Source organism: Bufo bufo, chromosome 2 (assembly GCF_905171765.1).
Source record: "Bufo bufo chromosome 2, aBufBuf1.1, whole genome shotgun sequence".
Classification (NCBI taxonomy): domain Eukaryota; kingdom Metazoa; phylum Chordata; class Amphibia; order Anura; family Bufonidae; genus Bufo; species Bufo bufo.
Genome location: NC_053390.1, coordinates 648,750,773 through 648,757,302, shown reverse-complemented (window position 1 = coordinate 648,757,302; position 6,530 = coordinate 648,750,773). Strand labels below are relative to the sequence as shown.

The 6,530-nt window shown below is 50.0% G+C and overlaps 1 long non-coding RNA gene across 1 annotated transcript; it reads left to right on the top strand.

Annotated features, from left to right (window-relative positions):
- Positions 1 to 2,898: 2,898 nt before the first annotated feature.
- LOC120991733 lies at positions 2,899 to 3,456 on the top strand. The gene is made up of 3 exons (XR_005776786.1): positions 2,899 to 2,932; positions 3,011 to 3,227; positions 3,318 to 3,456. It is a non-coding gene; the product is annotated as an uncharacterized LOC120991733 (long non-coding RNA).
- Positions 3,457 to 6,530: the final 3,074 nt, after the last annotated feature.

Genomic DNA, 6,530 nt, shown 5'->3' with positions numbered 1-6,530 from the left:
AACCGCAGACCACGTGTAACCACACCAGCCCAGGACCTCCACATCCAGCATGTTCACCTCCATGATCGTCTGAGACCAGCCACCAGGACAGCTGCAGCAACAATCGGTTTGCATAACCAAAGAATTTCTACACAAACTGTCAGAAACCGTCTCAGGGAAGCTCATCTGCATGCTCGTTGTCCTCATCGGGGTCTGGACCTGACTGCAGTTTGTCTTGACTTGAGTGGGCAAATGCTCACATTCGATGGCGTCTGGCATGTTGGAGAGGCATTGTTTTCACTGTTCAGGGGAGATGGCAGACAGCGTTTGTGGCGTCGTGTGGGTGAGCGGTTTGCTTACATCAACATTGTGGATCAAGTGGCCCATGATGGCTGTTGGGTTATGGTATGGGCAGGCGTATATTATGGACAACGAACACAGGTGCATTTTATTGATGGCATTTTGAATGCACAGAGATACCGTGATGAGATCCTGAGGCCCATTGTTGTACCATTAATCTACGACCATCACCTCATGTTTCAGCATGATAATGCATGGCCCCATATTGCAAGGATCTGTACACAATTCCTGGAAGCTGAAAACATCCCAGTTCTTGCATGGCCAGCATACTCACCGGACATGTCACCCATTGAGCATGTTTGGGATGCTCTGGATCAGTGCATACGACAGCGTGTTCCAGTTCCTGCCAATCTTCTGCAACTTCACACAGCTATTGAAGAGGAGTGGACCAAAATTCCACATTTAACAACCTGATCAACTCTAAGTGACGGAGATGTGTTGCACTGCGTGAGGCAAATGGTGGCCACACCAGATACTGATTGGTTTTCTGACTCCCCCCAGTAAGGCAAAACTGTGCACATTTCAGAGTGCTCTTTTATTGTGGGCAGTCTAAGGCTACTTTCACACTAGCGTTCGGGTGTCCGCTCGTGCGCTCCGTTTGAAGGGGCTCACGAGCGGCCCCGAACGGATCCGTACTGCCCCAATGCATTCTGAGTGGATAAGGATCCGCTCAGAATGCATCAGTCTGGCAGCGTTCAGCCTCCGTTCCGCTCAGCAGGCGGACACCCGAACGCAGCTTGCAGCGTTTTGATGTCCGCCTGGCCGTGCGGAGGCGTGCGGATCCGTTCAGACTTACAATGGAAGTCAATGGAGACGGATCCGTCTGTCCTGGCTCCGCTTTGACACGGATCCGTTCGAAACCGTTCACGTCTCTGCGCATGCCCAGTAACTTCCTGTCCCTCCCCCTCATCGTCATTGGATTATCGACTTGGTGAGACTGGTAAGTATGAAGTTTTGTCTGTTTGTCTATCTTTCTTTTTTTACTATCTATCTATCTATCTCTCTATTTCTAGGGTGGGGGGGCTGCTGGCACTTGGTAAGGGGTGTGCGTCTGGAACTGTGGGAGCCGCTGGCACTGGTGGTGTGGGCTGCCTTTATGGGGGGCTTCTGGCACTGGGAGGGGGGCCTGTGTGGCTGGAACTGGGGGGGGTCTGCTGGCAATGGTATGATGTTTGTGGCTGGAACTGTGCGGTGCTTCTGACATTGCGGCGGTGTTTGTGGCTGGAACTGTGCGGTGCTTCTGACATTGCGGCGGTGTTTGTGGCTGGAACTGTGCGGTGCTTCTGACATTGCGGCGGTGTTTGTGGCTGGAACTGTGCGGTGCTTTTGACATTGCGGCGGTGTTTGTGGCTGGAACTGTGCGGTGCTTCTGACATTGCGGCGGTGTTTGTGGCTGGAACTGTGCGGTGCTTCTGACATTGCGGCGGTGTTTGTGGCTGGAACTGTGCGGTGCTTCTGACATTGCGGCGGTGTTTGTGGCTGGAACTGTGCGGTGCTTCTGACATTGCGGCGGTGTTTGTGGCTGGAACTGTGCGGTGCTTCTGACATTGCGGCGGTGTTTGTGGCTGGAACTGTGCGGTGCTTCTGACATTGCGGCGGTGTTTGTGGCTGGAACTGTGCGGTGCTTCTGACATTGCGGCGGTGTTTGGCTGGAACTGTGCGGTGCTTCTGACATTGCGGCGGTGTTTGTGGCTGGAACTGTGCGGTGCTTCTGACATTGCGGCGGTGTTTGTGGCTGGAACTGTGCGGTGCTTCTGACATTGCGGCGGTGTTTGTGGCTGGAACTGTGCGGTGCTTCTGACATTGCGGCGGTGTTTGTGGCTGGAACTGTGGGAGCTGCTGGCATTGGGGGGGCTGAGGGCACTGTGGGAAGGTTGTTTGGAACTGGGGGCCTGATGTCATTGTGGGGGGCTGCTGTCTCTGGGGGTGTTTATGGCAGTTGGGGGGGGGGGGGATCATGGCTCCTGTCGGATTCATTTTTTTAATCATTTTATTATTAGGGTTGTTCCCAAAAAAAGAAAAAAACGAATAGGAAATATCTGCGGTGGGCAAGCCCAGATCTATATTTTAAAAAGTAAGTATTGAAAAAAAAAAATTGTTGATATATGAGGAAATAGTGCTCTACAAGTTCCTTTAACGTTATCTGCATTTTGTCTGGTATTCTGTTGCGTACAGATGTCATCAAAGAAGACATCCATAGACTGGAGTGACCCACCCAGAAGGTGCCGCCGCCGTATTCAGTGGCCGGTAAGTATAAAATCAACACTTGGAGTTTTTACTGTTTGATTCTTTGCATTAATCAGTATGTGCTCTTATTATAGATTTCATCATCATCATCTGCGGAGGGCTCTCCAGCAATGGCCAGCTCACCTGCCGAATCGCCAGCGTCCAGGGGAGGTGGACCAAGCCCGGACCGGCGCTGTCAAGAAGTAAGTATATATATATATAGATATCGTAATTTTATATATTTTTTTAAGTACAGTCTTCTAAAAAAAAAAATATTTGTTTTTAGCAATCTGCACCTAGAGCCGCCAGCGAGGATCCCCCAGTCGCCTCCAGAGTCCGCGGGAATGAGCGTGGCGGTCGTAGACGTGTAAGTATTGAATTAAGTAGTTTTAATTAGCATTTTGTATTAGGATTTACATTAAATTTTGTATTTCCTTTTTTTCAGGGTTCCGTAGGCTCCACCAGGGAAGATGAGGAGTTTGGGGTTCCGAGCATAGATAACCTGCTCCTCATCCGACTGGTGGAGGCGCGTCCAGCATTATGGGACCACTCCGACCGCCACCACGCCGATCATCGTCGTACCCAGCGGCTCTGGAGGGACATCTCTGCTTCAGTTTTTGAGACCTGGGGGGATCTAGATGCGGCGGCTCAGGAGAAATATGGTAAGTAAAACAATATGTATTTTAATACTTTAAAATATTGTTCTTTTCCTTCATCATGCTGATTTTAGTTTTTATTGTTTTTTTCGATAGTCAAACTGGTTACAACGCGTTGGCGATCTATCCGGGACCGCTTCAGGAGGGATTACAACAAGGAGGTTCAGGCCCCGAGTGGCTCCGGAGGAACCTCAGGGGCCACCTACATCCATACGGCGGCCCTGGGGTTCCTACGAAGGGCGATGGCACCGAAAAGGTAAATATTTATAACAACTGTTCAAAAAATAAATTATAAAGGGGCTGTCTGAGACAGCGGAGCGTTTGGCTCCCCTGTTTTGGCCAGCCCCCCCCACAGTCAGATGGACAACTGTTCTCTCCGTCTGACTGTAAGGGGCTGTCTGAGACAGGGTAGCGTTTGGCTCCCCTGTTTTGGCCAGCCCCCCACAGTCAGATGGACAACTGTTCTCTCCGTCTGACTGTGAGGGGCTGTCTGAGACAGGGTAGCGTTTGGCTCCCCTGTTTTGGCCAGCCCCCCACAGTCAGATGGACATCTGTTCTCTCCGTCTGAATTTAAGGGGCTGTCTGAGACAGCGAGGCGTTTGGCTTCCCTGTTTTGGCCAGCCCCCCACAGTCAGATGGACAACTGTTCTCTCCGTCTGAATTTAAGGGGCTGTCTGAGACAGCGAGGCGTTTGGCTTCCCTGTTTTGGCCAGCCCCCCACAGTCAGATGGACAACTGTTCTCTCCGTCTGAATTTAAGGGGCTGTCTGAGACAGCAGAGCGTTTAGCTTCCCTGTTTTGGCCAGCCCCCTATGGTATACGGTAGACATAGCATAGAACAGTGTTTCCCAACCAGTGTGCCTCCAGCTGTTGCAAAACTACAACTCCCAGCATGCCCGCACAGCCAAAGGCTGTCCGGGCATGCTGAGGTTGTAGTTTTGCAACAGCTGGAGGCACACTGGTTGGGAAACACTGGCATAGAACATGGATGTTTATTTAGAGAACAATTCCTAACTTTCATTTTTTTTTTTTCTTCTACAGAAGTGCCAGCAGCACTCGGGAGCCTGACCAACCTCCTGAGGCGGAGGCGGAACCGGAACGGATCGCCAGCGCCAGCCCTCCTGTCCCTCATGCATCGGCTCAGGATAATCCGAGTCCCCTACCGGGTCCCTCCGCTCAACAGAGGCTCTTAGGTTTTCGTCAAAATTTGAGAGCTCTGGTGAGCAGGCAGAGATCCGGTAGGCCAAATCGAGCTGATTATGCAAACCTTGTAGAGGTCGTTTCCGACGCTCTAGAAGGTTTTGCCCAACATCAGATGGAGTTTGGTGCTGACTTGATTCGCCGCTGGGAGGGGGCGGAGTCGGCGTTTCAACGCAGCCCAAACTACCATTATGGGATAAGCATGATCAGTTTGATGGACTCAATGACGCCCGAGCAGTTGCATGAGTACAAGATCATGCTAGAGAACGGGTCATGGGAAATCATGCACCGCCCCCAACCCCCACCCCCACCCCCACCCCCACCCCCATCCCACACCTACCCCCCATCCCACACGAGTGGCCAGTACCGCCAACCTTTCCCTTCCCACCCCCCCGAGCATGTGTTTCCTTCTGCTTCTTTTTCTTCTCCTGCCCCGTATTTTCCTCCTACTTCTTTTCAAACTCCCTCCACCTCTACACATGCTCGGGCCTCCTCCTCCTCAGACCCTTCCTTTCTCCACACCCCGCAATTACGCCCTGCATCCTTTCCTGTGGCCCGTAGTTTTACCTCAGTGGATCGCCAGGACAGGGGGGCTACCATTGCCAGCCCCAGACCATCAACCCCACGACAGTCCACCTCCCCTCACCGTTATGAACAATTGTAAATATAATTTTTGTTTATATTTATTTTATTTATTTTCTGTAAAAAAAATAAAAAAATGTTTATACTTTACTGCACTGTGTCTGTGTTTTATTGTCCTGTACAGGGAACCTTGGCACTATAGCTGTGTTGAAATTAAAACTACCCTAGTCTCACTACTGTGCGTTTATTATAACACCCTTGGTAGTTTTTATATCAAAACAGCATTAGTGCCAATGTCGTAAGATCCATTAAAACCTGACCATCAATATTGAGCTATCTTTTGGCTCTTTATTGATCGTAGACCCTATGATTGGCACATGAACAAGCAAATGCTTGTTCATTGTTCAATCTTGTGCCCTTTCATATGAGCCCTTGTGGGAGTCACGGTCCATGAGCATCAGGAATTCATTAATAAATTGTGATTTTAACGTTTAATGATTTCCCGATGACGCTAATATAACCAGTGTGATTACCACAAGGGACACGCAAGGGACATACAGTTTTTAAAGGGGTATTCACATAGACAATGGGGGGATTTCACTTGAATATGTCCCCATTGTCTGATAGGTGTGGGTAAACATTGGTAGGACCCGCACCTATATCGAGAACGGAGCGGGGAGCACTGTTGCTGTAGGACACATTTCCCATGGTATGTCCACCACCAAGCGCTAATCCCCGCCTCTCACATAGAAGTGAATGGAGGGCGGCAGCACAGTGCGACCTCATCTACTTTCTTGGCTTCGTTCTCAATATATGTGAGGGTACCAGCCGTGGGACCCGCACCTATAAGACAATGTAGGTATATCAAAGTGGTATGCCCCCATTGTATGAGATGAGAAAACCCCTTTAAGGCCTCTTGCACACGACTGTATGCCCCAAGAGACATACGGTCCGTGAGCGGGCCATATGTCCCGTAGTGGCATTGATCGTGCGCACGAGAGCACACAGCATCATAGTGTACAATCATCCTGTGCAAGTTGAGCTGCCCGCGGGGATATAGTCTTGCACTAATAGATCATATGAGTGCGGGACAATAGCCCAGTTTGCGGCACAACATGGTCAGCATCATGATGCTCTGTACTCCTGTACGCACGATCAATGACGATCAGGGACATATGGCCCTCTAACGAACACTATACATCTTTAAGTGCATGTAGTCATGTACAAGAGTCCAAAAGGTGTGGTCCATTATCAAAGCCGGACCAGCTTTGGAACTTCAACAAGATAGCCCTGGAGAAATGTAGGAGCATTAAAACCCTATAGATCTGAATACATGAAGATGGAACCTAAAGATACTTTTCCTTCCAAAACGGATCCGCTAAACGTATGACAAAACGGAAACCAACGTGACAAACGGATCCGTAAAACAGACGGATCCGTACAAACGGATCCGTCTGAATGGCTTCCGTTTGGCTCCGTTTAGTCAGTTTATTGACGGATCCGTTTGAAATGCCCTTCAAACGGATCC